The 22,299-nt window shown below is 45.3% G+C and overlaps 2 protein-coding genes across 9 annotated transcripts in view; one reads left to right on the top strand and one right to left on the bottom strand.

Annotated features, from left to right (window-relative positions):
• LOC119464395 (uncharacterized) overlaps positions 1–22,299 on the bottom strand; it is a 60,783-nt gene that overhangs the window by 13,858 nt on the left and 24,626 nt on the right. Inside the window, exons 1-2 of one of the 3 annotated variants that reach the window (XM_037725339.2) lie at positions 18,602–18,805; positions 139–238 (exon numbers count right to left, since the gene is read on the bottom strand). The gene's annotated coding sequence lies outside the window, so the exon portion shown is untranslated. Of the gene's footprint in view, positions 1–138; positions 239–12,990; positions 13,090–18,601; positions 18,806–22,299 lie in introns of those variants that run through there. The other 2 variants (XM_037725340.2, XM_037725341.2) reach the window with 2 other exon arrangements.
• The window catches only part of LOC119464396 (ras guanyl-releasing protein 3-like), a 125,260-nt gene that overhangs the window by 93,836 nt on the left and 9,125 nt on the right, over positions 1–22,299 (top strand). The gene's annotated exons all lie outside the window — the stretch shown is intronic.

The following is a 22,299-nucleotide window of genomic DNA, read 5'->3' as shown; positions in this document are numbered from 1 at the left end:
GATGCAGTTTAAAAAGACGGTGTGCATATACTGGAACCCGTTCTCGTGAAGTAGGCAAATAATGTGCAGCATCATTTGCATTATTTTGAAATACAAAAAAAAAATGTTTTCCGAACTGCTTTGATATCGGAGCCTTACCTTTTGCAACGGAGGATTTTTCCAGGCCTCCCTGTCAGGATTCCAGTTTTCTCGAGTTGATGGACTGGGCCGATCCAGCCGTTGAAAGCTGGTTTGGAATCTGCGCATTTATAAAACATTTTGGTATTACTAAAATTCTCTGTATGCAGTGTGTTTTTTTTTAGGTCTTGAAGAGGCGCTTCCTTGGGTACTGCAATACTAAACTGACAGTGGAGAAGTAAAACAGTTAAGGCAGAAAGTTGGGCCAGTTGGTAACGAGCATAAAAGACATGATTACTAGCGTAACAAGACAGAGACTAAAGAAAGAAGCGTGGACCCGTGTTCTTTGTTTAGTACACGTCTTGTTATGCTAGTAATCATGTCTTATTATGAAGTAAAACAAGTACAACGTACATGCAACATAGGGTGTAGTGCGGTGAACGTATGCTCAGCCTGTTGCCATTAGTGTTAACGCTCATTCGCACTAGGCCGACATGACACCGATTTTGGTCTGCCGACTGTTGGCGACAGCGTTTTCCTTCCTTTAAACCGTTGGCCACAGTGTTTTTCGTCCTATAAACTGCTGTCGCCAACAGTTGGCGACCAAAATCAATGTCATGTCATCCTAGTGTGAATGAGCCTTTACCAACCCGTCAGAAAACACAGGACTCACGATGGCTTGTAGAACACAGCAACGTCTCTCGAAACCTTTGCTCGCGTCTCGTTCGGTCTCGGAAGCAGAGCCTTGATTGCATTTCGCGAAGGGCAGTGCGAACATACGCATTCGCACTTGAATGTCCCAGAGTTAAGAAAGCGCGCTGAACTAAACATTCGTTGATAATCATGATTGGGGAGTCTCTTCGTCACGACGCCAATTGAACAGCACAGTCCCCGCTTGCTCGTCGGTCCCCGATTGAGGCCACGGGCCCTCTAAACCGGCTGTCTTGAAATTGTCGAATAAGGTCAAAGCACAGTGCAACCAAGCTGTTAAATCTTGTCGTTGCTCGAGAAATATTCACCACCGCGAGATCCTCTGCGACTCCCGCATTGACGTCTACTTGAATGTCCTAACGCTAACAAGCGTGCTGGTGGAAACGCTCAATGTCGGGCATGATCTGCGATCACGAAAGCAGTGGAACACAACCAGGTCGTCTCTCAATCACAGGTGTACGTCACGTGTCCTCCATATCCATTTACTGACGGATGGGTCTCTGTCAAATAAGCAGACGGAGACGTCACTGCGGAACAACCTTGTCAAAGAGCGTATATACCTTGAGGTCTATCAGCGAGATTCTTCACAGCGCTTAGACATAGAGAAAATAACGCATTGGCGTCCTTGGATCGACAAGCGAAATGGGGACACTGATGTTGCAACGATGTCGCCACTGGTTTGTTTCACTCGTCTCTGCACCACTACCTTGCACAAGGGGCGTCAGACGCCGCCTTCATGACCGAGAGAGCAGCATAACGCTGCGGATGGCAGGTGCCAAGCCGAAGATTGATTGAACGGTGACGTAAGATAACCGTCGTTTGCTCCTAGGCGCATCTTGGCTTGCAGGGATGCGAATGAAACACACACTTTATGGCTGCTCCAAGTGAAGACATGCAGCACGAATTTCTTGCAAGCAGCGCCGTTTTTAAATGTTACTAAAGAACACTCGCGGGAACCAAGAATTATTGGTTGTGATGGCCCCCACAAAGCAATCGCGGTGACTCTCCACCGACGTAAGTGCACATTCATAGTATTCTATTCAGTACTGTCTGCCCTCTTGTGTCAATCATCGGAGAATCAAGCGGGAATTGACTGTATTTGTTGACACCTCGTGATGTCGCCATTAGAGTAGCTCCCTTTCTCAGCTACGTAACCCTTCGCGTTAAAGACGCCGTCGAGACGCAATGCAAGAACGACAATAGTCCACTCGCTGTGAAAGCGGTATTAAGAGCCGTCCACTTCCTAGCAGCTGTACGTCGCACTGCATATAACTCCTCGCAGACTTGTGTTCCCGAACACGTCGCACATCGGTCGCGTTGACCGAATTGCCATTTCAGAGATGCACGCGCTTCGCCAACTCAGGCTGAACCACACGTGGCCTGCAACACATCGGCTCCTTTCTGTTGGCACTGCACACTTCTGACGATTGAAGCAACCGAAACGAGGATGACGCAAGCCTTGTCCCGTTGTCAACGTAAAGCACCCAAAACTCAGCGCGAACAACTCGCGAATAATCCTGCTTCGATGTGGCACCACGGTCCACCTTTGGTCCTGAAGCAAGGCGTGTCGTCTCAGCGCGTTCTGGGTAGCGGCGCGGTGATACGCGCTCACGGACAGAATGGACAGACAGGACCGCAACGGCCCGTGGAACGCGTAGCGGTAACGGTGGTTCCCTCTGTTAACGGGACGCAGTGCAGGGAGCGGGCCATTCGTGGCTTTCCGCCACTTGTTACAGCGACACGTGGGCCGCGCCCGTTGCGACCGCATGCCCGGTCTATTGTCGGGTGCGCGGGGCGCGTGACGTCCTCCCGCACCGCTCCAGTTGTGCACTGAATCGAATAAGGCCGCCGCCCCGTCCGGTGCTATCCTGCATGGCCGGTTCCTGAGCGTCCCGGCTGTGTCCCGGCCATCCTCACTTCCGTGTGCTCTTCCACTTGTTGTGTACGTGGCGGTCGCGAGGTTCCCGCTCCTTTTCCGGCTTTTGTCGATGGGCCTCGAACGAAAGCGAATGTGCGTTCGGAACGGTTTGTATCCTTTCACCGAGTATCGGGCCTTTGCAAACTATCTCCTTTCGCGGCATGAACGAACGCGGCACGACCGAAGGACGTCATTTGTATCTCCACAATGACGTTTACATTTTGTGAATTGGTAACTAACATTTCTTTTTGCATATTTGTGTTGTGTGACAGGGAGTTTCAGCGAACACTTTCAAAAAGGTTGCCTGTGGCAGATAGCACAATTCTAGTTCATGAGCTGGTCTACTCGAAGAGGCGGACATTACTTGCACAGGAAATTGAAATGCATAATCGAATAATTACACAAAAATTCACTTATTACGTTTTAACTAATTACCTGACGGACCATATTGCAATTTACAAATTGTAGCCGTGGAGTTCGCTATGCGGATCCACTTGGGGCGAATTCTCGGGATGACAGCAGTTTCGAGATAATAATTCCCGAACTTTGCGGAGAAATGCATTGCGGGAGAAATGCAAATGCGGCTCTTCCAGTAGACCAGCTCATTAACTAGAATTGGGCTATCTGCCACAGGCAACCTTAAATAAATTTTGAAAGTGTTTGCTGAAACACCGAGTATATGTGAAGTTAAGGACTGTTCTCACTATAGTCCCTTCTCTATTATTCTTTTGAAACTTTTGCATCGTTCCGTGTACATCTGTCAATTAAGAGAAAATGAGTAGCCGGTTCTGTCTACAGGCTAGCATCTCCTTTAATTAAATAACGAGAAAGTGCGGCATGATTCATCGGTGAAACACAACAGTTACCATTTAACCTGGTACATCGCCTGAAACTAAAGCGTATAGGGCTACAGACGCGCTATACTTGTCGCGACATTTTTATATGCCCGGCACGCAATTTGTAATTATAACTGTTCTCTGTCCTTGCACGCGTACAGTGGTTTGAACGTGTGTCCTTTTGGCCATCGCCCATATCCACTTTTATTCGTCTTTGCTTGCATTTAGTCAAAGCTGTCTGCATGGCCGCTCAGACAGGCGTGTCCTGCGGTTTCCTTTGTTGTACCCTTGAGCATCACTAAATTTTCATTCATTCCAGACCAAACCGACTTGTGTTCAAAGTGAACCACATAAAATGACTCTCACGTTTCTTTTCTTTTTTTTTTTCAGTGGTTTTGATGCAGACTCCCTCATGTTAGTTCTTGGTTTACCTTAGGTTTAGAAACCCGCTAAAATGCGAGTTTCCGTAACTGGGGTCGTATTCTTAGCGTACGAGATGGTGTACTTATGCTATCCAAAACCAATTGAGGGGACAAAATTTCAGCACGCGTGGCACTTTAATGGTGTACTGACACGACATTTCCGACTTATTAATTTTTTCGTGCGTTAAATAAAGACCCAAGTCTATCAAACTTCAGGAGAGATACTGGCACACGTCACAAGTTATTTATTTATTTATTTATTTATTATTATTTATTTACTTACTTACTTATTTATTTACTTACTTACTTATTTATTTACTTATTTATTTATTTATTTATTTATTTATTTATTTATTTATTTATTTATTTATTTATTTAAACATAATCATCTTACTTGGCAAAAGTAACATGCGGTATGGATCGGGACATTGCACTTGTATTAGTGTCTTCATAGTTCCGCAAATATTCTAACGGACGAACACTTTCTGGAAAACGCACTATAGAGGTATACTCATGAACAAATTAAGATCACAGGGGACAAATTATGTACAAATATCTAGACTAAACTTTTTCCTGAAATTCACCTATTGATGATAGGTGCATGAATTAGCTCTGTCAAGATGCATGAATTAGCTCTGTTCGTGCGATCGTGGTGGCTGCCACACGAGAACGCAGCCGGAAGACACGCGTGCAGCATGCACGGCTGTTTATGTTTGAGAGCTGCGCTTTCTTGACCCCTTCCCCTCACTTTGGTGACCATTCCTAACCGATGTCGACTTTCTGCGAGCGTGCAACATTCGGACCACACGCTTTTCCCTCTTTCCGCAACCTTAACAGTCATGGACGTCTAATCAGCCCTTTCGACTGTGGCATTTGTCTAAAGGCTGTGTGCCACATGTGTTCTTAGTTCACTCACGTGATTTATGGCACATGCGCATAGGAGCAAGCGATTTAAACGCATGGGAATCGTCAGCACAGGATCTTTCGGCAGTAGCAAGAGCACTGGTCATTACAAGGCACTCTGAACTACTAACCAATCAGAAAGAGGCAATTGAAGTCATCAGACGTGTATCAAACAAAGTACAGAATATATTTTCTATCAGTTGTGAATGATGCCTCTTCGGAACACAGAGAGAGCTGCGAAACAAGAAGAAAAGGAAAGACCCGGAACCATGGACACGTAATAATCTGTAAATAACGACACCTGTACATTGTACACACCTATGGTCAGAATAATGTAATAAACTATTCCACTATGTGTTTATTCGAAATCCCCCATTAGCCCTCCATGATAGGACGAAATGGCGTGCTGGCTCATATGGGCTGCACCCGAGCCATGTTTGACCTATGACGGAGGGTTAATGACGGATATTGAATAAAAGCAGACTGCAATAGTTTTACGTTATACAGCCCATGTCTTGTATTTCACTGCATTTTTCTACAAAAATAAGACGGCTACGCTTATATGGACGGACGTCAGGTATGTGTTGTGCTCAATTTTTTTATGAGCAACTTTTTATGAACAATGTGTTTATTAGCAAGATGCATACCGGGTATTTTTTTAGACTATGCAGATTAAAAAAAAATCTCCTGCGGCAGATAGCGTGAGAGTAGCCCTGGAGATGGATTACTCAAAGCGGCTGGCACTAGCACGAGAAATCGAAATGCAAGTCAATTAATTTGCAAAATTTAACAAATTATCTTTAAAAAAATAATTTACGTCACATATTGCAATTTCCCAATTCTATACGGTTAGGTCGCAAGGCGTATCCACTTGGAACCAATTTTCAGGATGACACCAGTCTCGAGATATCATACCCAAAGTCTGCGAAGAAATACATAAGCGTTCCAGTTAATTTTGTGCTTGAATGCATAAAACTTCAGTTTGATAAAGAAGTGGAACAATAGTGCAGTTTCACGGCGCATATCTCGAAACCCGTGCGATTCCTAGAATTCGTTCCAAGTGGATATGTCTTGCAAGCTCACCGGCTACAATTGGTAGATTGCAATATGTGCAGTAAGGTAATTAATTAAAATGTTATTAGTCCATTTATGTTAATTAGTAGATCATGCATTTCAATTTCTCATGCGGATAATGTCCGGCGCTTCGAGTAATCCATATCAAGGACTACTATTACGCTACCTTTCACAGGCGATTAAAAAAATTATTTATGAGCTAAAAAAAAACACCCCGTATAGTCTTATTGCTGCACGGCGTCAGCCAATTTTAATGTGCGTCATATGTGCGTCAAAAAGTAACGATGATGCCGATAACTCCAGGGTGGCACATCGAGATGAACTTCAGTATCGAATTGAGATATAATTGTCTCCCAACTTTCGTACTTGCGAAGTGTTATCCTTTTGAGTGCGAGAATCATGTGGGATAGCTTATACAACTTCCAAAATACGTATTCGAACTCCTTTGAATACTAACGGCAGCGAGGACCCAAGGTCCTGCTTTGTATAGTCTGTAGTACGAGAGATGAGGCGAATGTTTTTAAAATAGGAACAGAGCGAGAGACGGGGACAAACGAAGAAATACACACACGTCTGTCCTTGTCTTTCCCGCTGTTATGTTTAACATGAACTGCCAACATGCCCAAATCATAACCCATCACGAATGTCAGTGATTGATTAAGGCGGGCAGGGTCGGGAATGCGCGTGGGTTGAGCGACACTCCACAGGAAGTGTGGATTGCTGGAAACCCCCGACTTCCGGGTTCTCCGGGAGCCACATATTCTATGGCGAGGCAATAAAAGAACGTACCTGGAATTGCAAGCGTGCAAGTGTGTCTAATAGACGAGGACGAAAGAAAGGACAAGACACACGTAGCGCACACGTGGCGCTAGTGCAAGAGGCGACAGCTAAACATAGGTGCCTCAGCAAGCAATGCGACTTTCAAAAGTTACTATACTGTCAGACAGCTCTACCAATGCGCCGTAAATGAGGTGGTATGCATTGTGGGATACGACTGAATCGTGTGTTTCACGATAATTCTAGCCACCCGACCACCCTCACAATCGCAACACCGCGAAAAAGATGTCATTATTTGAGGCTTGGGTGGGTTCAGTTGGAAAACTCGGCTTCCTCTTGCCATATCACTAGCTTGGCCATAACCGTTGTGGGCGCCAGTTTCCCTGACGAAACGCAACTAGGGTGAAAATGTCCTGTTTTACCCTCGCACTTTTCAGAACTGACGACTTCCGTGAAAATTCCGTGTTTTCCGTGTTTTTCCTGGTGGCCGACATTCTGCCACCAACGAAGCAGACGGTGCCTGGACTGTTCAAACTGAATCGTCAAAGGAACACGACTCATATAAAGCGAGCTACACAGACGAAAAAAGAACCGTCAGTGATACATCACTGCGGGACAGTTAAGTCTCAAGAATACAGAGGCATGTTAAGAGTGACCTAGGAATGTTATCTTCTCATTCGACAGTGTTAATGAAGGTTGGCTTGCACGCGTGCTCCTTTGTTTGAGAATAAAATTAGAACAAAGTCTCCATCTTATCATGCGTACGCTGGTCATTGTGCCTTGCGGTTATAGGGCTCCTAAGGATACGTGCCCATTTGCCCGGTTCGGCATCGTTGCACTGTCGCCACTTAATTGTCTATCGGGTTCTCTAGAGAGAACACGCTATTTCAGTGTGCTGTGAAGTTAGCACGGAACGTCTTAAGAAAGCGCTGGTTACGCGACTATCAGAATTGCAAAACAGTGATCATGTTGTTTATGTTGCAAAACGAAGCTTTATGCCAGCGGCTTACGTGTAGTCACCTGCAGTGACGGGCATTGTAAACAAAATCAAGAGCCAGCGACAAAGATGCATACGCAAGAAACAAGGAATAGGTGAGAACGTTCAGCAAGACAAGCAGGCTTGACAAGCTGACAAGCTGTGTTCAGCAAGACAAGCCGCCCCTTGCTAGCTGCTTGCGATGCGTATTGTTAGCTGGCTTTTATTTGTTAAGTTACAGTCACATGCACGACCAGCCTTGTGACTGCAGTACTTGGCAGTGGCACAACAGCCGCTCATGATGAAGTAACCAAGCGCTTTTATGCAATGCTCATGTTTCGTGGAGAGCACGTTTCATTGCCATAGCAAGGACACTCCAAAGCGGATTTTTTCATAATCAGAAGTGCCAATCTGTTGCCGGGTGATGTAACAGTTATTGCGGAGTTCTATGCGTATTACTTTATTTTTTCCTCCAAGTTCGGAATCAAAGTGCTACCAGGGCACTTATCAACGGATATATAGGCGAGTACATTGCCGTTATGAAATCATACGCCGAACCACTTATCTCGTAACCAAGGATTTGCATGAATTTTTGAGACTCGTTGCGCTCTGACACAGAAGCGTTCAGCCGTTCATACTTCGCATCTGGAGAATGAATGAACTATCATTCATTACTGTACTTTCACTCTTCGCTCTTCTCCAGTGAAGAGTAGCCGCATAGAGCCTACTAAAGTCCTTGGATATTGACCCTTTTCGCGGAGCAGTTTGTTTTACAGAAACGAGATGGCGCTCACGGCGGCGCGCCATACCTCTCCTCAGCGACCGCGCATGAATACGAAACCATTACTGCTTCTACCTTGCTTCTGTGCGATCCGCTGTCGGAAACGCAACTGAGTTTTCGCTAACACACTGTGCTCCAATCATACTTGATTGAATCATGTGGATTGAAGACGTGTGCAGTAGTTGGCTGTAAAAATAGTGACGGGCATGTTAAGGAATAGAATGAATCTGTGTGGCCAAGTTGGCGGACCGCTGCTGCTAGTGTCCGAACGTTTTACCGGCACTTCGTGACGTACAGCTTTCCTCGAGGATACAGAAATTTGCTCATCCGCCAGCCTTGTATCGCTAACCTTCAAAGAAAGGGCTTCATCCCCAGAACGTCGGCGAGAGTGAGCACCACTCGTTAAACAATGAGAAAAGGGAGTAGCGCCGCTTCCTGTCATAGTAAGTTTCACGCACGTTATCTATACACATCTGTCCAAATGGCAGGAAAACTTACGCCCATTCTATCGCCGACGTATCAAGAATAAGCGAATGGACGCACAGTTGAATATATGCACACTGTGTACGTACAATAAATGACGGACTACACCTATGGTGCACGAATGGTCGAAGCTGAATGTTTCGTGACGATCCACAAGAGTAAGCGAGTTACTAGCTCTAATATGTATTTGCTACAAAGTATTGCAATGTACAAAACAGCTACGTTTCAAGCCTTGTGCGCAGCAAGTACAAATCTATCGGAACTGAGCACACCCACGAGCGATTAGGCAGAAAATAATCAGATATAGTGGCCGCACCGAGGAACTTCACGGAGTCAGAAACTGACAAACCACTGCTTCAAAATATTTGCCGAGTAAAGAACAAAGAGCAAAACACAATAATCCTGACTGAATTCATGAGCGGAATGTTTGGATAGCTTGGAATACATATTTATCCCCGCTTTTAAAACAAGCATCATATATACGCTGCTTGCGCCGTTTGGACATAGCTTAATCAGCTCCGAAAGCGCTTTTGCATGTTCTCTGAAGCAGTGATCAAAGCTTCGTGTCGTTCACCCAGCTAACGTCTACGATATCTCCGAAAACAGAGGTTTTTTAAGCCGCGCCGGCGTCATACACTTTCATTGTAAACAAGGAGGCAATGGAGGCAGTTGAGGCAAGCAATGGACGCGTCAACACGTGCTCAAACATAGCAGCACCTACGGGATCACCGCGAAAAGGGTCAATACTGGGTCCTTACGGCACACCAGTCCGGCCGAGACGTCTGCCTTTCTTTCTTTTATATTTCCTTTACTTTTTCTATCTATCTATCTATCTATCTATCTATCTATCTATCTATCTATCTATCTATCTATCTATCTATCTATCTATCTATCTATCTATCTATCTATCTATCTATCTATCTATCTATCTATCTATCTATCTATCTATCTATCTATCTATCTATCTATCTATCTATCTATCTATCTATCTATCTATCTATCTATCTATCTATCTATCTATCTATCTATCTATCTATCTATCTATCTATCTATCTATCTATCTATCTATCTATCTATCTATCTATCTATCTATCTATCTAACCGCCGTGAGGGTTTACCCCCACGGCGGGTTGTGCTCATGTCAATGTACTTATGTACTTTTTATTCAAGTCAGCTAACTTGGAATGCCAGCAAGACCACACCTACACTCTTTTCAAGGCCCACAAATGCCCAACAAAGTGTACGGGAGCATAGGCCGCCACGGCAGCTCAATGATAGAGCATCGCAATGCGGAAGTCATAGGCTCGGCCCCCGCATGCATGAGGCAAGTTTGTCTTTTCACCTACTTTCATTTCCGCCCGCCTTATCATTTGTACATTTCGAGTAAAATAAACAGTTCATTTGCCCTGTGCAAAGTTTGGCTTCGATGGCTTGCCCCACTGTTGGCTTCGCGTTAATGTAGCCATGCTACGCAAACTAACCAAAACCTGCACTTGCTTAACTTTATCTTTGAAGAGGTGCGCGATGATGTGACGTCAGCATTACAAACACGCACACGCATCAGGAATTCATAACGAGGGCGACAGCCCCAACTCTCGGTGACCGAATGATAGAACGAACGGCGTGCCGTCTTCTTCCCTGGTGTCCATGTCAGTGCTTTCTGTTGGAAACGTTCCTCGCAGTCTGTATCCAACAAACTGAAACGCCATTCTCGATAGTACTCCATAGTTGAAGTTCAGGAACGTTGGCGTACTAACGTTCGCCTCGAACGAGGTGAAATTGCGGTCTATGAACCCTTGCGGTCGTTCCAGGAAGCAGACAGAAGCGAGTCGCTGACCGAGTGGGCCCCAAAGGAAAAATAAATAGTACACACCTAGCGGGATCCAAAGAGGGGGAGAGGGGAGAGCGTAGTGAACCGGCTCATACGAGCATTCTCAGACGGGGCAGAATAGCTCAAGGCGAAGCGCAGGTGGAGCGGGACGCAGTTGCTTTCTATATTTTTTTTTATTCCCGCTGCGTATAAACAGAAGCGAGCGCCTTGGATCGCTTCCAAGGATGCGCGCTGTGCTTACGGCGTCTTTGCTGACCTTGGCAATGGAGGCGGCTAGGTGCACGAAGCAAACTCGCTGGCTGAACGTAGCGCCTCTCTCTCGCTTATTGCGTGAGCATATGTATGCAAATGCCTTCCTCATTGAAAATTATACAGCAGATGCTGGCGCTTTGGGATAGTGTCGGCTTTTTCTTCTCCGGTAAATGTAATGGGAACGCGAATTGTTGTGCTATATGGTTCATTACATTTGACAATTTAGAAGAATGGAAAAAATATATACAAAAGCAGACAAGAAAGACGACAGTGCTGTCTTCTATTGTGCCGGTACTTTTCTAAATGCGAGAGCATTTTTTTTTTTTGGGGGGGGGGGGGGGGGGGGGGGCTATCCTACCCCACTTCTGTCTGTCTACCTGGCCTAGATAGGATGACCGCGTGAAAAGAAGTAAGAAAACCTAGCCGCTACGAAGAATCAAACCCTGGCCTGCAGAATGGTACTCGAGTACCAATCCACTGCAGCGGCACGCCAACAGTTAAGGGCGCGGAATACGTGCGACAGTAGAGTGAAGGAGCACCGCCGCCGTCGTGTTGTCGCGACATTGATGCGCAAGCGTGGATCGTGCGTGGAGGGTTTGAAGGTCTCCAGAGATGCATGAGTAGCGAGTCAAACGACGCGCCATCGTGTACGCTTTGCTCCATCGGCTGTAATGGAAGTTGAATAAAGTATGCGTGCTACACAAATGGAAGGAGAGGTAAGGGGGGCTCTATCATAACTTGGGTCATCATTGAATATGGATGCTGCCGGAATGTTTTTCCCCCCGCTTTTTTACATGTGTAAATGTGGGATCAGACTCTGAATGATCTTAGTGCACAGTACTTGCTGAGTAAATGGTTGTTGCTACTTGACATAACAAGTAAGCTCAACACTACAGAAGGAAAGAAACGGAAAACCCTGCAAAAACGGATCTCCAGGGTGTTCATAGGTGATCAAAGGTAAGAGAAACATCAAGTTAGACTGCAGGGGTAATGCCACGTAATATCACGGATACAAATGTGCACAAAAGCGATACACTACGCTTAAAACAGAGGTAAAATTTAGAGTAAAAAATAGTTTTAAAGGAAAGAGTTCCCACTGGAAAGTCTCAAATGAAGGCATCCACAAAGCCGTTCTTTCTGTCTCTTAACATTACATCGATCATAATCATCGTCATTGTCACCGTAATCTGTCATTATCCCTAAATGTATTTTGCAGGGTATCACATAAAGAGTAGGGGCGGGGAGGGGGTGCATTAAAAATAATCACAGTAGTCGTGAAAGCATAAAAATTAAAACAAATTATAACAAGAAAAATAAACAGACAAGTAAGTTCGCAAATAGTAGAGGGTATGGGTATTGAAAGCATTGCGAATATAAGGAATGGCAAAGGTGTGAGTAAAGTGATTAGTTCTGGAAACAGTCAATCACCAACTGCGTAAATATTGACGTATCACGCTCGTTTACTATTGATTCGGGCAGCTCCTTTCACTGCTATTTAGTGATGGACAAGAGCGGCCTAGTTGATGCAGTACCATGTAAACGCTGTGCACTTATGCTGTAAAGAATCAGCGGACATTAAGATAATAAGTGGCTGCAATATTCATAGTGCGATAAAATCATCCATCCCACATTCTCTTATACTAAATGGGACTGGTTCTCCTGTCGCAGACATTTTTATCGGCGGCGCAAGCATCGATGTCGCCAGGTCGCCACCGCGTGCTTTCACAACTTCTATCCGCCCATTCAGGTACAAGACGTGATTTTCAGCGATCTTTGGGATAAATCTGTCTAAGAACGAAATGTTGTTCCCTTTTGCGAAAGGAAAGCTTCTCTGCCCCCATGGAGAGACCCGTAAGCAAGGAATTGCGGAACGCTGATGAGATCGCTACCTGAGATACGAGCGACTCACCTCTGTAGACCAGGAACCGGAAGGTCTCCTCCGACACCCTGGTATACAATATACACGTATACAGCGGCGTCTGGCACCTGACTGCTCTCGGATCCGACGTTTTCGATAACCACGCTCATTCACACCGCATTTCTTCCAAGACGCTTTCCTACACGTCTCCTGCTGGGTTCACTGGCAGTCTTGAGCAGTCAAGGAGTGGACCAGATTGCGAGAGAAGAGGGCTCTTGACATGACGAGTGTATCTCAACATCCATCGTGCTTTTGGATAAGATAAATCGCAATCTTACGACGCCTCGCTGATACCTCGGAAGGAGACGCGTAGGAACAAACACCAGGATGAGGTTACGAGTTCTTCGCTCAGGAGATATCAAGTCGGCACGTTCCTTCTGAGAGGATTCCTCTGCTTGTCGCTCGCGCGTGCCGTGAAGATTACAGTCACATCTTGTGGGTTCGTTATGAGAGCACTCGTTCAAACATTTTGGATATGATATCGATTGAAGAGCCCCAAGACTGCTCTAGACGTTAAGAGGAACTACGTGGCCTGCAGTGATATAGCTTCGGTACCGTCTCGTGATAAGCGCCTGCATGCGTTATCCGCGAGATTACACGTAAGCGCCGTGCAGTGGTTGTGAGCCACGTGTGCTTCCGTCACCGACGATGGTCGAGTGTAATGTCATAGATAAAATTTCTGGAAATGGCACTGCATCCAGGTAATTTAGTTGTGTGCATAACCATTCTCGAAAACATTTAGGAAAGACTTGAGAAATAATTAGCTAGCACTACAAAGACATCGGGCGACAGAGAGAAGCACACGGGACAGAATGCTGTCCTGTGTGCTTCTGAGTGTAGTCCGACGTCTTTTTCGTGCTAGTTAATGATATCTCAAGTCTGTAATAAGCACTAACTAGCCCAGTTGCCTTCTATAATTGTGCAACATTTAGTAATAAATGACAAAAACGTATCTGTGTCCTCCATCCCTGAGCCTTCCAATCAAAAGTCCTGCCACAGATGCATTAAAATAGTTTACAAATACGCGTTTCAATCAGTAAGCCTTGTTGAGAGAGCGAGATAAATAGAAGAAAGGAAAGGCAGGAAGGTTAACCAGACGCACGTCCGGTTTGCTACCCTACACTGGGGTAAGAGAGATAGATAGGAGATAGAGAGAGCACAGATGCGCGCACATTTGAAGGTTCGCACCAGGAAGCTGTTGGTTGGTGGGGCTGCACTCATGTGCAATAGGGATACAGTAGTAAATCATCAGAACAAATTCTGGTGTTTTACGTACGAAAACTCCGATCTGATTATGAGCACGCCGTTGTGGGAGATGTCTCACTTCGACTTACTTATGTCTTGTTTTGGCATCTTGCTCCAAAACAACTTTAACCACCAAGGGTTCTTTAAAGGTCGCTTAAATCCAAGTGCACCGGCGTTCTTGCATTTCGCTCCTATCGAAATGCGGCCCCGATCGAACCTTTGGCCTCGAGCTCAGCAGCGCAACGCCGAAGCCCCTAAGCTACCGCGGCGGGTAGAGTATAGCCAATTTTTAAGAGCTAACAAGTGATAACGAACTCGACAGAGGCGTCAACCACAGAACATCATATATGAGTACGTATTTCCCTATTAAAACCCCATATTTTCTATATCCATGACCCAGCTATCTGGGGCGTTCTCCATTCGCATAGGAAAAATATTGATTACTGTATCAGTGTTCGCTGTCTTAATCTGGATCACAATGAATTTTAGTTTTTGAACGAGCGTTTTTGATCAATACGTGGATGCCTTGTATGATTCGGCTGTGCGCATTTTCGGAGGTATAATAAAGGTTGTTTTGTTTGGTACACGATATCGACGGGAGTGAACACTTTTTTCCCATCTCTGACGTCCTTCCTTTATTGTGGCACTCTACAGCCTATACCCAGCATATGCCACGCAGCCATTGTATTTTTAGTAAAAGTTATTCGTACATTTATTGTGTGTCCTGAAACCTGCTTTTTCAGTATCTGCCAACTAGCACAACGACACATTTACCTTGGACAGGGGACGAGAGCGACATTGCTCTGAAGCACGGAGTTTCTGTGTCTTCGCAACCTTACGTCATGGATCAAAGTGCGCAGGCCTTCCATCATGCAGGAGATGTCGGGAAGCCGCGAAAAAACGTGACTAGCGAGTTGGAGCAGCAAAAAAAAAAAAAAAAAAAAAAAAAGAAAAAAAAAAGCAAGACAAGACAATGGACTACTCACGTCACGCGGTCGCGCTTTTCTCGTAAGATCTTGGAGCTCTGTATGCAGATTTTGCCATAACAGAAGTGGGCTTGCTTCGGCTCGTTACCTCATGACTAGAACAGGGAAACAGCGCTGAATTCGACGCTATGACAAGACGATTGTTCTTTAATGCTTCCTTGACGTCCTGTCCTTAACGATGCTTTCCTGTTTACTTCAATTGACCACAGGCATGGTTGAGAACGTGATTATGGATCCCTTTACGTATTCTCTCTTTTGGCTGTGGCGTATTTTGGCTGCGACGTACTTCGGCTGTGACGTATATCTTTACGCTGTGACAGGGTCACCAAGTTATTTCACCGCCACTAAGGCACGTAAAGTTCCGTGTGAATCAATCATTTATGAATTATTTGCTGCATGAACCACACGGTGAGTGCTTAGGGTCTAAAAAGGCCTAAAAAAGTTTGTAGGCGACTTAGCTTCAAATGCGAGAGAAATGCGCAAGCATTAGGTTGCACCTCTCCGGGATTCGTGAGCTAAACGCGTTCACTACATTGAAAAGTGTTGCCTACTCGACATGTGTCCTGCCTCTTCAAGGTGCCAAGTGCAACTGACGGTGGTGCGGATGTCGCGTATTTACCAGTATTTCATTTAGTCAACGTTGTGTGTATAATATATGCCGCGCTTACATGTGCTCCGAGTTGTTCGTCTTATGATGCACCCTTACTATAGAACCGAAGACGGGATCCGTAAAACGAAGCCAACAAGAATATTGAAATTCAGAAATGCACAAACCATCACTGAAGCAATCTAGAAAGAACTTGGTTTGTTTAAGACGAAAACTTAGGCTCTTGAAAGCGGCGGAAGCAGGATTTTAAAGCGAAGCGGGCCTTTCCTTCACTTAGGAGGCAATCTAACCGCTATCGGCTGCACAGGTGCGCACTGACAGCAGCCCGATGCTGTAGCCATTAGGCCACCACGGATGCATAATAAAACACCCTTACGAATTTCCCTCGTGCAAGCCAGTGCTTTCAGACGCTTGGCGCGCACAGCAACAATTTACTCATAAAAAGTGAGCGCGGACATGTCCTATAGCTGACGATGAAAACGGAAGTTATGCAACTGAAATTCGCTGCGCGTTTCTCGTCGTACTGTGGGGCTGTGGTTCGTTTCTAAAATTCGAGCCCGTCGTGTCACGTGACTCAGTACGTTTCAATGCTGTATAAAACTTGCGCGTGCTCTGCAAGGTCCACCACTGTGGCTGAGGGTCGCGTTAGTCACTGAAATCTGCAGCGCGCCTCTTGTTGCAAAGCGCCATCTTGCCTTTCTGGCTCATGAAAGCTTGCCTTTCACCGATTCCCACGGGGCGTGGAAGCTGCTTATTTTCTCGGTTATTAACATTAGAAAGCTGACAAATACTTCAGAGTTTGCAAAAGTTTGAAACATGAATTGGAACGCGGCAATGGAACTGTGCGAAACCGCGAAGCGCTCTGTCAAAGTGTGTATTGCAGATCTAGGATGAAGTCTTAGCTCGGGGCGTATTCCGATTTTCGTATTCAAACACAAGGAGGCTATAAAAATAATTTTTGAAACCTCCTTGTTCATACGTGCCAAATGCAAACATGTTCTCTTGAGACGACCGCTGGTCCGATTTGAATTAAACTTGGTGCGTTTCTGAGAGAAAGATAAATTCTGACAACTATATAGATGCAACATTTTATTTTAGGCTCTCATACTATTTGCAAAAGTTGCCAGGAATGGTGAGCTTAAAAAGTAACTGAAGCACGAAGTTTACAAATCCTTATCATTGCACTAAACTTAAGAACCGCGGGTTTTACGGCATCTCAAGCGGACAAATTTGATATATGAGCGCATAGCTTACGTAAAATTGCTACAGTGCTTACAAGGGTTTCGCAAAAGTCCTGCTCACAATTTAGTGGCATGTTTGCGAGTGACGTGTAAATTATAATACATCAATTTTGTTCCCTTTAGATACTTAATAGGCGCGATTTTCAGAATTGAGATATCATTATTTATTACTGAGTTAAAGTTGAAAACTCGATAGTAATGTTTTTCAATGCTTTTTTAAAATTTCAACAACTTTTGTAAAGAGACTGGCGGCCTTAATAAAAATCCGCTTACTACATTCACGAGATTTCGCCTTTCTCTTTTAAATGCAAAATACCTCTGCGAAACGTTCCTGTCATTTGGCACCAGTAAGTCCTAGAGCATAAAATAAAATACCGATGTCGTCCGCCTTCTCACATTTCAAGGTTGCACTTCACATGCATGCGGCTCTTTCCTGTGTCACTTGCGATGGTCAAATTTTTTGGAATTCGCTCATCGAATACACACTGCAAAAGGACGGTTGACATGCCCCCGTGATCAAGATTAAACGAGTCACATTTGTTACATAAGATTTGACAGAAATAAGGAGCGAAAGAACAGGGCGATCAATCGGAGGATATCTCCGGTTGGCTGTAAACCCGGAGAAAGGGAAAATAAGCATCAAAGATGAGAAGAAAATCGAAGACATAAGTAGTGAAGAGCTGTCGCGCAGTGTATGCCGAAGTGTCACGAGGTTTCCCACGCAGCGTCGCAGCTACAGAGACATACAGTGTCACGCAGCGTTACAAACTTGTGTTTCACATAATCCGGTTCCTGTAAACCAGTGCAGACACGCACTTAAAGCCGCTCGCGCTGTTGTCAGTAGAGATCAGTGTCGAGAGCAATGATGTTTGAGATTGACAATCGCTAAATGTCGATTTCTTGGCAACCTATTGGGCTCAGTCAAAAGCACACGAGTGCATTGTAGCGCTCATACAGCCAGGTTCAAGTCGCACTCCTCAATCCTAGGCTGCATGGCTCGGCCGTGAAGTATTTTGACTTTTATGTGGAACCTGTGGGTGGTCCCTATACCAAGGGTGCACATTCTGTTCTATAAATCGCCACCTCATTGATTGCGTATCACCGATCAGTTGCCACAATTCAAGTTTGACACGCATACACGCCGACAATTGCGACAATTCAAGATCAACACGCCGGCGTTGCTATAGGGCCCCACATTGAACGCCTAAAGACAGCGTGTCAAAGCACGTGGTACAGGGCTAAATCAATAGGAGGGTCGTTGGAAGCACCCTCCATAAAAACAGCGTGCGTTACTTGAAAGAAAATTCGGCACCCTACGACTTGCCGCGCCACCTGTGGGTAAAAATGTAATAAAGAAATCTGCCAAATGTTGATGCTTGAGGGATCGGAGGTTTTGCTGTGCCTGATCACAGTTTGCGCCTCTGTCTGCTCACAGCAGCATAAAGCCAGTTATCGAATATGTTTGAAGACAGGGTTTCACATCTCGAATGGATGGTAAGCGAATGCTGATCAGAAGCACTCACCGCCATGTGATGACGCGTTTCCGATGAGGTCAAAACAAGAGGAAGAGGGGGGGGGGGGGCGGTGAATTTCCTTCACTCGCCGATCGATTCGCAGTTGCGCAGACGCTGTCAGCAGAGCGCGTCGTGCTGCGGCAAGCGCGCTAGCAGGCGACCACTTCTGGCGTATCCTTTTCTTCTGCGTTTCTTGACGTTTGCACGCAACGAAGGCCAGTCAAATTCATCGTCGCGCGGCGGTTCCACGAAATAGCCCCAAACCCACGGCACGCATCAGGCACAAAGAGGGACGTTGTCGGGGCAGCGGGCGCGCTTTTGGCCAGTGTCACCTTGCAACGAGAACCGTGAACTTGAACGGGGTGGGAGGGCCGAGCCACCGCCGAAATCCAGTTTCGTCTGCTGGCGCGGCCGCCTCCCCGCTCGGCTCTGACCGTGTCGTCTGCTGACCTCCATTCTGGATCGTTAACGCAGCGCCGCCGCAGACGTTGGGCAACGGAGGAAGAGCAGCGCATTTGGCATCCTTTCCCACTTCTCCACCCTTTCTCTCAACGAAGGCGCGCTGAAACTGTGAAGAGGGGGGGGGGGGGGGGAGGTGCAGTTCTCTCTCGGTAGAACCGCGCACTGTCACGGACGCTGCAGGGCGTATACTGGAACGGTCAATATTGAGCAGAATAACAAACATTGCCCCTAAGACAACTGACACATATCTTAGAAGTTGAAGAAACTCGGTCCCAGGCCTCTCTCAGAAAAAAGAGTGACATTGGGAAAATATGAACGTTTTTTTAAACAGATATTTTAATCGGATACTAAAGTTGGTTTTGAAATGACAGACATAGCGTCATCGGCATTATCAGGACGTCATGACACAGCGCGTTTGCTGACGAACGCTGGGCATGATGCCATTGCTCATAAAAAAATGAATAAAGTAAGCAGGAGTGCTGGACGCGCTCCTTCTGGCTGTGCTCACGTGTTGCAGCCTCGGCGATCGCAGAAACGGAGCTAGGCAGTGCATCATGATGCCATGACGCACTTAGGTTCATTTAAACTTTTCAGAACAAGAACTTTCTCTTTTGGCTCAATCTCGGAAACACTCGTCCAGTGCCGCCGGTCATAACCTTTTTTCATGGTGGATTTGTAGGGCACAAGCTGCTGCTCTGCTTCCCTTTCTACCCACAAGTCAACTTTTCCCGCAATTCCAAGGCTCTAATCCGCTGATAGCCATGGTACCTGACCTGGTGCAGCAAAACGGGGAGTGCATCCTAAACCAGTCCTTTATAAATAGCCAGACCCTTGTAGCTCTTGAATGAGCTTACACGCTGGTACAGTGTGACTACGTGTAGCATAAACTACAGTACACACAAGACACAAAGAACTGCGTGCCAAGATGCAAAAATAGAATGGATTCATGGTCAAGCTCTGTTTCGTAAGTTTTGAGAGTGCAAGGAATGTAAACAGAACTACGTAGTTGCGATAAGGCCAACCTTCCGCTTTAACAGTTGTTCTGAAAACAGACGTATACCCGTCAATAATCACTGAGGTCGGCGCCGCATGACACATGATGCGCATGAAATAAATGTTCAGCTTTCACAATCCTTACAATTTTGAAAGAATTAAAGGCAATTTGCAAGAAAAAGTTATTTGCCCGCCGTGAGCATCGGCAGAGAAAACGACTAGCGCTCCCTGGAAAGGCTGAAATATTACCTGAAGTTGAATAGCAAATTGAGTATAGACACGTCTATTAAATCAATGGAAACAATACAGAAAACCTGAACAACCAGGACAATCTGCAATTTTCCAGGACACTCAGCGTAAATTTTTGACATTTCGAGACAACGAAATTGCTGAAAACCAGGTGCAAGCAGGTTGGTATAGATGCAAGTACGCAGCTGGCACTAACATCGGGACTTTGTTCAATACAAGGGCATGTCCCAGAAATTACGACCCTAGTGGTGGCACGTGTATGTACAAAAAAAAAAAGCAATGACTCATAACTAAATACATTTGAGCATGATTTCGGTCCTTTTGTGTCATAATGGCGGATGCCCATCGAGGAGGATTAGCCAAGAACGGGCACACACCCAGTGGAACAGTGAATAGCAACATCAAAGAAAATCAAGTAATTCAAAGAATCCATGAAACATCCACACTATTCTATAAAGAGGTCAGTGTACTCAACTGACATTATATGTTCAGGTATAATGTTTTAGATAATTTTTGTCATTACGCTAAACCGAAGTGCGCTTAATGGTACTACTTTATTGGTCAGTATAAACAGGGCTTATATTCGCACGAGCCCGTTTGCTGGTACTTGTATTCGGTGCACTTGCAGGAGCAGCAGCAGATTATCCGCAAATAGTAATTATTGCAGGAAACTCTGCTACCAACAACCAGAGACGTTGGGCGACAGGTGCAGAGGTGCTTGCCTGGCCAGGTGCAATTTCATTTCTAGTATAAAAAGATGGCTGCGGTAATCTAGCATTCGCCCTTTTCTCTCTTTCTTTGAAATTCTCACGCATATTGCGCAAAACTTCTATTTGATGCATCATCGAGTAATGCTGCTTTCGTTTCTCTTTCTTTTCCTTGCTCCATCTTGTTCCAGCATTGAGTTTCTTCTGTTCTTCCTTATTGTAGATTGACTGCTAAACAACGCATCCTTCTTCGTATTCCTATATAATTAAGCAAGTATTCGTGTGAATGTAAATAGTAATATCTATAATTTCTAGTTTCCCTAGTCTTATTATTACTATTACTAATATTTAACCCCGCTACTTGTCTTAATGATGTATTGCCCGCTTCTTGGACTGTGTCTTGTCTGGGATCATCATCGGAGCAACCTGCGTGCATACCGTAGAAGAAGCGGTACAAACAACAAACGTTAAAAAAAAGCGTCGTTTTATGCATTGAAGCACAAAAGTAACTGGAACGCCAATCCATTTCTCCGCAAAATTTGGCAATTAATATCTCGAAAGTGGTGTCAACCTGAGAATTCGTTCCAAGTGGATCCGCCTTGCGAACTCCACGGCCACAGCTAGAATTCCTAAATTGCCATATGGGCCTTAAGTTGGTTAGTTGAAAACTTAATTAGTGATTGTTTGTTAATTAGTCGATTATGCATTTCAATTTTTTTGTGCAAGTAATGTCCACCTCTTCGAGTAGACCAGCTCATGGGCTAGAATTGTGCTATTTGCCACAGGCAACCTTTAAAAAGTTTTGAAGGTGTTCGCTGAAACACCCGGTATATGACATCACAGGCCCACACGAGTTCATTTGTGACATACGCGAGCGTATGCACTGCTATTCAAGCATTGGCGTTATCGACGACCCAGATTATAAGCTCGTTTCTAAGCGAATCTTTCCTTGGGCTAGCGATTTCTTTGTCAACTTCGTATGTGCCACCTGACTATTCTTCGTATATGGTGAAAAATTAATTAGTGCCAGTCAGCACACCTCTGTTCTGCGTAATCAAACAATGCACCAAAACATTAAACCGGGACATATATCCTTTCTCTGAGAGCACACATGTGCCTTAATGGCATATCACGTGGTATTCACGGATATTTTTTAAGTCTCTTAAAATTTGGTTTCTGGCCTACTCGTTCTTGGTCCATTGGTTATGTGCCAGTGTGGCAGAAGGATGTTAAATATAAGAACGCCATAGCGTTAAGGGCCCCGTGTAGTAGAAAATCCGGTGTGGTGTCGGCGTC

Source organism: Dermacentor silvarum, chromosome 9, assembly GCF_013339745.2.
Source record: "Dermacentor silvarum isolate Dsil-2018 chromosome 9, BIME_Dsil_1.4, whole genome shotgun sequence".
In the NCBI taxonomy this organism is placed as follows: Eukaryota; Metazoa; Arthropoda; class Arachnida; order Ixodida; family Ixodidae; genus Dermacentor; species Dermacentor silvarum.
Note: the sequence above shows the minus strand (reverse complement) of the source record. Positions and strands in the feature narration are given on the sequence as shown.